General features: G+C 35.8%; 1 long non-coding RNA gene across 1 annotated transcript in view; it reads left to right on the forward strand.

Moving 5' to 3' along the window:
* The window catches only part of LOC126814797 (uncharacterized), a 37,308-nt gene that overhangs the window by 24,363 nt on the left and 403 nt on the right, over nucleotides 1-12,542 (forward strand). The window lies entirely within an intron of this gene.

Raw genomic sequence — 12,542 nt, forward strand, 5'->3', positions numbered from 1 at the left:
AACAGCCCTACTTTGAGTACTCCCTTTCGCAGAAGCCGGGAGGAATATTGGATACGTACATTAGGTACTGCCACCCCTTACGGATGCAATGACAATGTAGCTAGTATTGGAAATTTGTCTAGCCCTGCGTGTAGCAATGTTAATGTCATGACGTTATTCCCAAAGTTTCTTCGTTGAAAACGCAGTCATGGACATCGTCGCTACACACCACCCAAGCTCAGCACGATTTCACTTGATGCCCTTTTGGAAATTATCCAAGAACCACTAGGGTCACACCATATACGTACTAAATTATATTCGATTCCACTTACTATTTTGAAATTACTTAAATCTGAATGTTTGGATTCAAATTGCACTGATCCTGCATCCACTGAATACAGGGTTGTATCCATTGTTCTTGACATTGCGACCGAGCCTGATGTGTCGAACACCACCAACAGTTCCTTTCTAAAACTGAAATTTGCTAATAAAGGCATTGGTGCTATCGGGTTAAGCCATAAGCAAGTCACAGCACACATCCCTCCTTACTTCAAAACTGTTACTGTTCCTAGGATTTCTTATACGTATACTAAACCCACTGCATCCAAAATATTTAATTACAGAAACGCATTATCTAACATCAATACAAAAGAATTATATGATGACCCTCTACCCTGTTCTTGCTCTACGTCGTCCTTCATTTACCAACCAGCTGGACATGTAGTCACTGGTGATTTAAACATAGTCCAGAATAATAAGTTACGTGAGATTTTGTCCAAAGGACCCAAATACCGGGAACCGCAACCATTTTCATGGGATCATAATTTCAAACTTATTATGGATGCCGTAGAGGACTACGCCAGATCATGAGCCAAGAGGGAAGATGTTAGTTGATACTAGGCCTAAATCTATTTTCAATGATGTTAGCATTGTTGAAAATCTCAACGCCTTACATGACAATTATGTCATTGTACCGGCTGACAAAGCGTCCAATATGTAAACGATATTATTATGACTGCCTGTTCAAAGAACTTAATTTAGGGAAATCAATCGACAGTGCTACGTATAAACGCTCTACGCTTAGTAAGGATGAAATTATATCCAATCACAGATCTGTACTCACTGCATTTGGTACTCCATGTGGAGATACCCATACAGATCTGCCCTTGTTATATTGGATACCTAAACTACATAAAAATCCCTACAAGCAACGTTTTATAGCAGGTTCATCCCGTTGTTCCACAAAACCACTTTCAAAAGTATTGACACCCATACTAACGGCAGTGAAAGAGGGTATTCAAAAATACTGCGACAAAATATACTCTCGTAGTGGTTTTAATCAAATGTGGATATTAAAAAATTACAAAGAATTACTTGATGGTTTACAATCTAGATCACTTGCTTCAATCTCATCTATACAAACGTTTGACTTTTTTACTTTGTACACTAAAATTCCCATAGTAAATTAAAAGCTCGGTTAAAAGACATTATTCACAGTGTCTTTTCATCTAAATCAGGAAATGTTAGATATCAATATTTAGTTTTTAATTCGATTCCACAAATTTTGTCAAGAACCATAGTGATTCCAAAAATAAATTCACCGCCAACAAGATAATTCAGATGTTGGATTTTTTAATTGATAATATCTTTGTTGAATTTGGAGGGGAACTTTATCAGAAAGTTGTAGGTATCCCCATGGGCACCAACTGTGCACCTTTGCTTGCTGATTTGTTTCTCTATTCCTACGAAGCCGATTACATACAGGCACTTGTAAAATCAAATAAACGATTAGTCAGACATTTTAATTTCACTTATCGATATATCGATGATGTTCTATCACTGAATAATCCAAAATTTAGTGATTATTTAGAATTCATATATCCTGATGAGCTCGAAATTAAAAACACTACTGATGGTGACAAATACGCTTCCTACTTGGATTTGCGTCTCGATTTTGACAATTGCCATAAACTAAGTGTTAAATTGTACGATAAACGTGATGACTTTGACTTTCCGATTGTTAACTTAGTAGTAACATTCCAATATCACCAGCTTATGGAGTGTTTGTGTCTCAACTAATTCGTTACGCGAGAGCTTGTTCATTTTATTCTGATTTTTTTAAGTAGATCGAGGCATTTGTCATCTAAGCTTCAACTACAGGGATACTTGCGAACTAAACTTATTAAAACCCTTAAAAAGTTTTATGGCCGTCATATTGACTTGATTGGTAAATATAACATGTCTCTCTCGACTATTATTCTAGATATATTTAATTGACGCGTATACTATCTCCCTGGTAATGTCTGTCTACTACATCGTTAACACTGTTCATCACGTGCATTTTGCATAACGATAGTTCATTGGCCAATCACGCTATTTTACCGAGATTTCGCCTAATAGTTTGGATGCAGCTATGGCGGGTGTGGCGCCAGGCAGGGTAAGCTTACTCTTCCAGACACCTGTTACCACTGTTTGTCGTGTATTTTGTACACGGTGAACAGTCCATATGCTGATTACACTATTTTGCCTTATTACACTATTTTGCCTATACCATTTTTTTAGGACTTCGAATTTTGTCTAATGGTTTGGATTGTTCGTACTTGGTTTTATTTTATTATCTTAATAATGGCCATTTTGATTATGATAATTTTGCAATTTTAACCATGATATTTGCTCTTAATATGACAACGATTCGGCTCCATAATTCTGTACCATATGTAAAATGTGAATGCTATAGGTGTAATATGTTTTGAACTATTTCACTTTAAATAGTGTACTCGATTTTTATGGGCCACCAGATATAATTTCTATTATCTATTTATTGCATATACAAAGTTTTGCATGATACTTGTAGCTTGGTGTAATAAGGGAAAGTTACATCAATATCATTTAATTCGTGTATCTAATATCAATTACTAATAATTTTAAATATGTTAAATATCAGTGCCGTGTATTAATGTGCGGATTTGTATTAATCAATAAAACAAAGTTTACTGCTAAAACGTTTCGCGCTGAAAATAAAACGTTGAACTGCAAGAAATATTTTCTTGTTGAAAATGGTGAATAAAACATTTAGTAAGAGATTTAATATTCGTCAAATGGAACATTATCAAGATATTTAAAATCGGATATTAGCGATTGAAGGGTCCCGTGTAAAAGTTGGCGTTCGCGTAACAGAACCCTTAAACATACATTATGCAAGAGCTAAATCTGCCTATTGTAGATCTTTCTTTAGGCCTGAAATGTTATCTAAATTATTAATTAGACATTAATTAACTTATCCAGACCATAATTAACTCTCGATGTCATCGCTAGCCTGCGATGTTTATTGGGTTAGGTTCGGATTTGCTGTTCTACTTCCATTCATGATTTAATCATGAAATGGATAATCGAGACTATGTTTTTTATCGAACCTACTTTAGTAATGATGATCGAGGCTAGGCGGAAAATTCAAACGCTAAAATCTCTGTTCAGAGTGGATCAATTTGACTGACATTTTTTAGAAAATTCCCTTTGCATTATCTGGTTTTTAACTATTATAGTGAGAACTGTCAGCTCTTTATCTAATCTCCCATAATGTATCTTTAATATAATATCTTTGAACGGTATAATTGGGACATTAAAAAAGTAATGGTATATATTTTCTACTGACGTACTCACAATAAAAGAACAGGTTTAAGAGCAAGACGCCGATATCAGTAATATGGAAGCAGATGTTAAATACCAACCAGCAAGCAAGTAACGCAATTTAAGTGAAATGAATTTCACTTGCACTACGTACAATGTATTGGTTCGAACGCTCAATTTTGATTTCAGTTGAGCTCAGGAAAAAATAATGTTTCCTGTGATCAAACAAATTTTATGAAGACGAATGAATTAAATTTCAGTCGAGCGAAAGACGATATAGTTCGAACGAACAAATGAATGTACTTTGTAAAGCAACGCATTTTTTTTATATATCGTATTGTTTTCAATCAATGGAGAGGTGGCACGCTAATTTGATTGAAGATGAATTTCATAAATAAGATAGCAGTAGCTTTAATTATTTCGTTTGATGTAGGGAAGCAATAGGATGAGTTAATCAGCCGATTGGTGATGAATAAATAAAAAAGAGGAAATATCGTCTATACAAAACATCTTGTATAGATTCATCTTTAATTGCCTCCAGGTGTTTTCGCTGAAGTCCGGTTTCGATGTGTAAACAACATAAATGGAGCATTTCGATTTTTACAGAATGTTTTTCCCCATTTTATCAAAAATCAATATTGATCTTACTGGTTTTAATATTGAAATAAACTTTTTTTTGTTGTTCCACTGGCCAGTAAAATCTATATTCTGGTCATACAATTTCTTGAATACCCTGGACTTGGTTTGACAATTTGCAAGTCTATTTATATTGAACTCTTTTTATGCTCCGTATTTTTATGTATCTTGCTATATATTAACTTTGTAATTATCTTAATTTTATCTTGTTGATATTTACATGTTTTTGTAGACTTTATCAGACGCCCCTGTCTGGTATCGTATTATCACCACCATGCCAATTGCATGTTTTAACATTTCACACGTCGTTTATATTTTCTTAATACCGCGCTTTTTATTTTCTTTATTGATTAAACCGGTCTTTATTAAGATTTATATAAAAACAGAAGTTAAATCTGTATAGACATTTCTATCTCCTGATTTAAAACAACAAAATTTTATTGAATTCTTTTATTTTGAAAATCAACACTTCAGTCAATCCAAGACAGACAGTAATTGAACGCAGCGGATGTTTTTTTAAAGTGGCTTTTGATACACACAACTCTTCATGTGATTTGTTGTCGTGCTTCTTTTGATATACACGACTATTGCGAATTTTCATACGACTATATTACAGTATGGGCGTATTAGGTCGTCACCCTATCGATAGAGGTAACCATTTTCAGCGGATTTATTTTTCAAATTTGGTGGAATATATTGGGGTCATGAGAGGACGTACTTATCGATATTACGGTGCCTTCCAGTGTTATCCCCTTGGCCGAAAACATTGTGATGGAGGCTACAGTTTTTAACAAAAGAATTCAAATTTTGTTCGAATCATTTAGGTCATGAGAGGACAAACCCTATCCAAGTCTTGCGTTTCACAATCTTGCATACCAAAGTTACGTCACCTTTTGTGTAAACCTTGTGTCCGCGATAAGGTCTACATGTGAAGCATTGTGGTCATGAGAGGACGAATCCTGTTGATATTTAGCGTTCCGCGACTTTCCGTTCCCGAATTATGCTCCGTATTGGCGGCTTCGTATTGGGATTTTTCCGTTATATGTATCCTTGACAAAGGTAGAAAGGGAAGACTGCCTTGTTGTTTATTGGGGTGTTTTGAATTGTTTAATTTCTTTTGTAAACATGTTAGATAGACAGATGCTAGTTTATCTTTATTGCATCCACGTTTGATTGCCTGTTAGGGTGGTTGGTAATATCATTTTATTAGGAGATAAACACTCCCTATTTCGAATTTAGAGGGATTTTATTTTTATACGGCCACATTTTCATGTGGAGGTATATTGTCGTCGCCCCTGTCTGTGCGCCCGTCCGTCCACAATTGTTTGTGGACACTCTACAAGTCACAATTATTATCCGATTTCAACGAAACTTGAAATATAGGCGTATCTACCTAAGATCTCGGTTCCTTTCGATTTTGGCATGTATTGGACCGTAACGTCATAGATTATGGCCCCTGATTGTACGAACCGGCGGCTGCCAGGCAGGATACGCCCACATTTTTGAGAGATGGATAGGGAGCAAGCTAAAAAGAAAGTGATTTTTCCTACAATCAAGGGCCATAATTCAGGAAATTACAATTCGATATGCACAAATATCGAAAGGAACCGAGATCTTTGGGTTATAAACTAACATTTCAAGTTTCAACAATATCGGATAAAAATTGTGACCTCTATAGTGTCCACAATCTTGATATACCATATTTTTACGCTATTTGAGAACGAAGGCCGGCTATTTTTGGGCCGATTTTCACGAAATTTGAACTCAGCCGTCCTTAGGGTGTAACGGTGATATACTAAAACGTTTTTTTTTTTAAATCGGATAAAAATTATGACCTCTATAGGGTCCACAAGCCAAAAAAACGAGATTTTTCGTACAATCAGGGGCCATAATTCAGGAAGTTACGGTCCGATATGCGTGAATATCGAAAGGAACCGAGATCGTTGGGTTATAAACTTACATTTCAAGTTTTAACAAAATCGGATAAAAATTGTTACCTATATAGGGTCCACAACCTTGATATACCATATTTTTACGCTATTTGAGAGATGGATAGGGAGCAAGCTAAAAAGAAAGTGATTTTTCCTACAATCAAGGGCCATAATTCAGGAAATTACAATTCGATATGCACAAATATCGAAAGGAACCGAGATCTTTGGGTTATAAACTAACATTTCAAGTTTCAACAATATCGGATAAAAATTGTGACCTCTATAGTGTCCACAATCTTGATATACCATATTTTTACGCTATTTGAGAACGAAGGCCGGCTATTTTTGGGCCGATTTTCACGAAATTTGAACTCAGCCGTCCTTAGGGTGTAACGGTGATATACTAAAACGTTTTTTTTTTTAAATCGGATAAAAATTATGACCTCTATAGGGTCCACAAGCCAAAAAAACGAGATTTTTCGTACAATCAGGGGCCATAATTCAGGAAGTTACGGTCCGATATGCGTGAATATCGAAAGGAACCGAGATCGTTGGGTTATAAACTTACATTTCAAGTTTTAACAAAATCGGATAAAAATTGTTACCTATATAGGGTCCACAACCTTGATATACCATATTTTTACGCTATTTGAGAACGAAGGGCGGCCATTTTGTTTGCCAGTTTTGGGCCGATTTTCACGAATTCCGACTCAGCCGTCCTTAGGGTGTAACGGTGATATAATAATACGTTTTTGTAAATCGGGCAAAAAATTATGACCTCTATAGGGTCCACAAGCTAAAAACGCGATTTTTCGTACAATAAGGGGACATAATTCAGGCAGTTATGGTCCGATATGCACGAATATTGACAGGATGCGAGATCTTTGGGTTATAAACTTACATTTCAAGTTTCAACAAAATCGGATAAAAATTGTGACCTCTATGGGGTCCACAACCTTGATATACCATATTTTTACGCTATTTGAGAACGAAGGGTCACAATTATTATCTGATTTTAAAAAAAAAAACGTTCGAATATGTCACCGTTACACCATATTGTTGGTTGAGTTCGAATTTCATGAAAATCGGAGCAAAACTGCCAGACAAAATGGCCGCCCGTCTACGCAAATAGTGTAAACATCTGTTATATCAAAGTTGTGGACCCTCTAGAGGTCACAATTTTGATCCGATTTTAATGAAACTTGGTTACTGTATCTTCCTGAATTATGGCCCTTGATGTTACGAAAAATCGCTTTTTGTTTAGCTTGTTCTCTATCCATCTCTAGAAAAATGTGGGCGTATCCTGACTGACAGCCGCTTAGATACATGATATATGCGTGTATATTTCTTGTAATGTGTTTCCGTGGGCTCCTCGTTCATGTAAATCTGTATGTTGACCTTTAATTATAAACTCGACACAAACCGGATTGATTGAGTGTATATAGCTAGCGTGAATGAAACTCATTTAACAGACATGACAATAGATGTCTGGACATTAATCGAAATAAACCTGCGAAGAGGCTTGTTTGGGAGGGGGTTGTTGTTGATTAATAATTGGATTTCTATTAAATTTGATATTGAAACAGATAAATCTTACGATTGAATTCTTGTTATTCATGGGATCCGTGGTGTCTCAGTGGGTAAGACGTTGGCTGGAGTCCCGTATTCCAGCCTGGTGTTGGCCGGGATATTTCGACGTGGTTCCCCCTTGTCAGAGGTGCAGGGCCTGGCAAATGACGGTCGTTCGGATTGGACGAAAAACGAGGCCCCATGTATACATTGACGTACACGTAAAAACACCCTTGACAAATGGAATTAGAAAGAGTAGGTACTGGTATCGCTGTCAGGGCAAAATTTCCCACATCGCACACTGTATGGCATATGCCCGTCTTCCTTAGCCCAGTCGGAGAAGCGCAGTATTAAGTTAAACCCACCTTATTTTACTGTTGTCTTATCAATAAGGCTCACAATGGGTCCATGGTGATGAAAGGTTTTACAGACATTTATCACAGAGCCGCGACCCTGGTGCGATTTTTGTGTTAGGTGAATTAAAGTAGCCAAGTCTCTAACTCGGTATCATCAAAGGTCTTCGACATTGAAAACATGAATTATTTGTCAGTTTAAATCAACATTGATGCTGTGATCTTACCGGGGAAAAGATGGGCTTCTGATATCCAATATTTAAGACTGGAAGAGTCTAAAATGTGTAACTTGAACGTCATTACATTCATGTTGTTATTGAAATACAGGAAGAGTCTAAAATGTATAACTTAAACCTCTTGACCAGACATTCATGTTATACCGGAACAGTTTAAAATGTGTACCTCGAACCTCTTGACCAGACATTCATGCTACGCTGGAAGAGTCTAAAATTTGTTGTACCTTAAAGCTCTTAACCAGACATTCATGTTACACTTTGTTTACAAAACTCCCGAGTAATCCCAATGGGAATTATCCCAGACAATTTATTATTCATGACGAAACAGTTGGGATTGACAGACGGAATGGTGAAGGTTAAAACTTATATAGTTCTGAAGGCAGTGCTCTATTTGATTAATATGACGTTGACAATATTCTGTTTCAAAAGAAGTTTACGTGAACATTGTAAGCTACATAAATGTACAAATTAACGGCGAAATCTGGTTTAGTGAATCGCATGACATTATGTCGTGTTATCTTGATTAAGGAATAAATCGGTTATTGACACATAATTATAAGATAGCATCGAGTGGTGATCAGTTATGGATGTAAAATGGTGTACAACAAGCCGGTGATCAAATAAACATAAGAAAATCATTATAGAGCTAAAACGATACTTATCTAAACTAGCCTAGAGACAAAACAAACTACAGCTACCTAGAACTATCACTATAAATGCAACAAACATATTATATTGAACATGAGGGTTCAGAATAATTTAAGGCCGTTGGTTAACAGGTATCGTGTGGAACTTTTGTGATGAAAATACTAAAAATACTATCAAAAGTGGAAAATCTGGTGGGATATGGTACCACACAGGGACACCGTTTATCAACTGGGGTGGTTCTGTGTGTATTTAGGTTTCCTATCTATTTGAAACTTGAATCATGTTTGGGGCCCCCGTGGGAGTAAAAATAAATTAGCAGGAAGGTATGAAATTACAGATGGCGTCCATCACTCTATTATTCATGTTATGAGCCAAAGTTGGTGTATATACCTACGTAAATATTTTTTAAGCCCGATATCTTATGAAAATTTTGTGGTAAAAACACCGGAGACCAAAAAAATTTATCAAAATTAGAAAATGGTGTGGAATGTGGTACCAAACATGTGCTCAGGACTGTACAAACGATGAAATAAATTTAAATTGTTCTTTGAATAGCGATCTAAGGCTTTTCTGGTTAAATGAACCGCTTTACAATTCTCACAAATTGAAAATATTAATAGGTAGATACTATGTGAAAGCTTTCAAAAATTCTTCAATTCCGTTTTTCTCATCCGTTTGGATTTTGGAGTGTTTTGTGAGGGTATGTAGAGATATAGGGGTTAATGGTATTTTTTGAAGGTGGGTATTTTGATTAATAGGGTGTATTTTATGATGGAAGTGTTTTATGATGAAGGGTATGTTCTGATAGAGGGTATTTTGTAATGAAGTTTAATTCGTCATGAAGAGTATTTTGTGATGGATGGCGTTCAACATTTTGAATGGAGAGATTTTGTGATGAAGGATTTCGGAGTGTTTTGTGAGGGTATGTAGAGATATAGGGGTTAATGGTATTTTTTGAAGGTGGGTATTTTGATTAATAGGGTGTATTTTATGATGGAAGTGTTTTATGATGAAGGGTATGTTCTGATAGAGGGTATTTTGTAATGAAGTTTAATTCGTCATGAAGAGTATTTTGTGATGGAGGGCGTTCAACATTTTGAATGGAGAGATTTTGTGATGAAGGATATTTTGTGATGACGGATATTTTGTGATGATAAAGGATGTTTTAAAATTGATTATATTATAAGCTCTCGGAGATAAAATGATATTTTGTAACTGTTTCATTAAGTCAAAAATATCCGAAAGCATTTATAAATCATAATATTGCATTTAGCTCTTAGTTTTATGAGTGTTTATTAAAAAAAATAAGAAAAAGGTTAAAAGGGTTCTAGGAAGACCTACTTACATTTTACTTGAAAGATAGATTAAGGGCAAACTTTACAATGCACCAATATATTTCATAAAAAAAAAATCTTAAAACAATCTTTTGAATTTTTATAATAGTTTGCAGGATTTTGATTATAAATAACGTTTAATTATGAGCCATTAATGCATACTGGAATTCAGATTTTACCGATGGTGACTTCTTAAACATTTTACCCATTGTGACTTCTAATGCATTTAAAAAAGGACCATTAAGACATGAGTTTACTGGTTTGCTAATAGTTGGTAAATCAAATATTAATCTAAAAAAAATGTACCTACTGATTGATCAAGAACAATAGCACCTATCTTCCATAGATAAACATATTCAAAAAATTCGTATTGTTTTAAATTCTTCAAGCATTTTTAATGTTTTTTTTAAAAATAAACCGCTGACTAATTGGTAAGCGTTAAGTAAATTAGGTTGTATGTTAAGTGATGTTTATTGTGTGATGAGAAATTAACGTGAATAGCGTAAAGCTATGTTCTATTTATTATTAATATCTAAAGTCAAATTATTCCTTTGATTTGTCTTTAGTCTAAAGTCATAGTGGTGTAACTGCACCCAAGAAGTTCAGAACTCAGCCTTCTGCTGGCAAGAGCACGGCCACCATTTTTTGGGATTCAAGGGGTGTGACACTAATAGGCTATAAACCACCTAAAACTACAATAACAGGGGTCTACTATGCTGACTTGTTGAACCAATTGAGAACGGCGATCAAGAAGAAGAGGTGCGGCATGTTGACTGCTGGAGTTATGCTTCTTCATGACAACGCTCCAGTGTACAAGAGTCGTATCGCACAGGCTTCACTTTAACAATGTGGCGTTGAACAACTTAACTATCCACCCTACAGTCCAGATCTGGCCCGAAGCGACTTCTATATGTTTCGCAATTTGAAATCACACTTGCGTGGTACAAAATTTGACGATGATGATGAACTCAAGGCAGCTACTGATGCGTGGCTGATGGGCCAGTCAGAAGACTTCTACCGCAAGGGCATAGACAGTCTCGAAGACAAATGGGCAAAGTGCATCGAGGTCCAGGGAGATTATATTGAAAAATAAAATCAATATCACAACCATTGGCTTCTGTTTTATATCCACTTCTATGAACTTATTGACTTCCCCTCGTATATATAAAGCTAGTTACAAATAGAAATCGATTAAATAGCAAGGGGGATAAGGACTGATTTAAACTATTAAAAACGGCGAAAGTGTTGTTCGTCTCCAAACAGTATTGTTTACATTGTATACGTGTTGATAGCCTCGTTTGTCACGCAATTAATTTTTCTTCAACATTCTGCTCTGCTCTGGTTAATTGGGCATAATAAAATCGTGAGTCATGACGTAACGTTATGTAAACATAGTTGAACCAATTTGGAGCTTTGTTTAAATCGTAATGATATTGTTACGCAGTTAGCTATTGGTTGTTGGTCATAATTTGGAACAGAAATTTGCTTCCATTACAGCAGTGTTAAGTGGGATTAGCTCTAATCAAACGAAACGCTGCGAGGAGTATGTAGACGTCATTGCTCGCCGATTACAATCGGCACGGGAAGGGTCTAATCCGCGCGGATATATTCTCTATCATTCAGACAAATATTCTACGAATATTAATCTGGATGGGTTGTTAACATTTGAGAATAACTAGGTGATTGGCTAGATTATGCGGTCTTTTATATTATCATGAACAAAATCAAAGGAAGGTTCGTAACTAGCCCTAAAATAAGATGTCGACGCCATTGAAATTAATGTAAGAATTGCCATTTCGGAAAATGCATTTACATTGCCAGTTCAATATCTTCATTGACCATATCTGTGCTTTTATTTTATTAATCATAATTCGTCGTCACAATTCCAATGTTTATAATAATGCAGGACTTATGGGATTTATTTCGAGAGAGGGCGCAACTTTGACTTGACTTTGCGAAATTTACTGGATAATTAACCACATAAAACCAAACTCCCGGTTACGCATGGGCAATTGAACTTTCTAGCTAATGCGCCCAACATATGCATTAAAAAGTCGATATCATGTTGTTACTGTCGGACAATATTTAGGAAATGCGTGATATTGGACTATTCACCTGTTTTGCGGACTACAGATCCGGCAATCCGAAATGCTGATATCGGTCAATTTCCCGAAGATGAAATACAAGCTCAGCTGTGAGCAAATTCTTACCTTTCTTGGTCCCACGTTT

This window comes from Patella vulgata, chromosome 3 (assembly GCF_932274485.2).
Source record: "Patella vulgata chromosome 3, xgPatVulg1.2, whole genome shotgun sequence".
NCBI classification, from domain to species: domain Eukaryota; kingdom Metazoa; phylum Mollusca; class Gastropoda; family Patellidae; genus Patella; species Patella vulgata.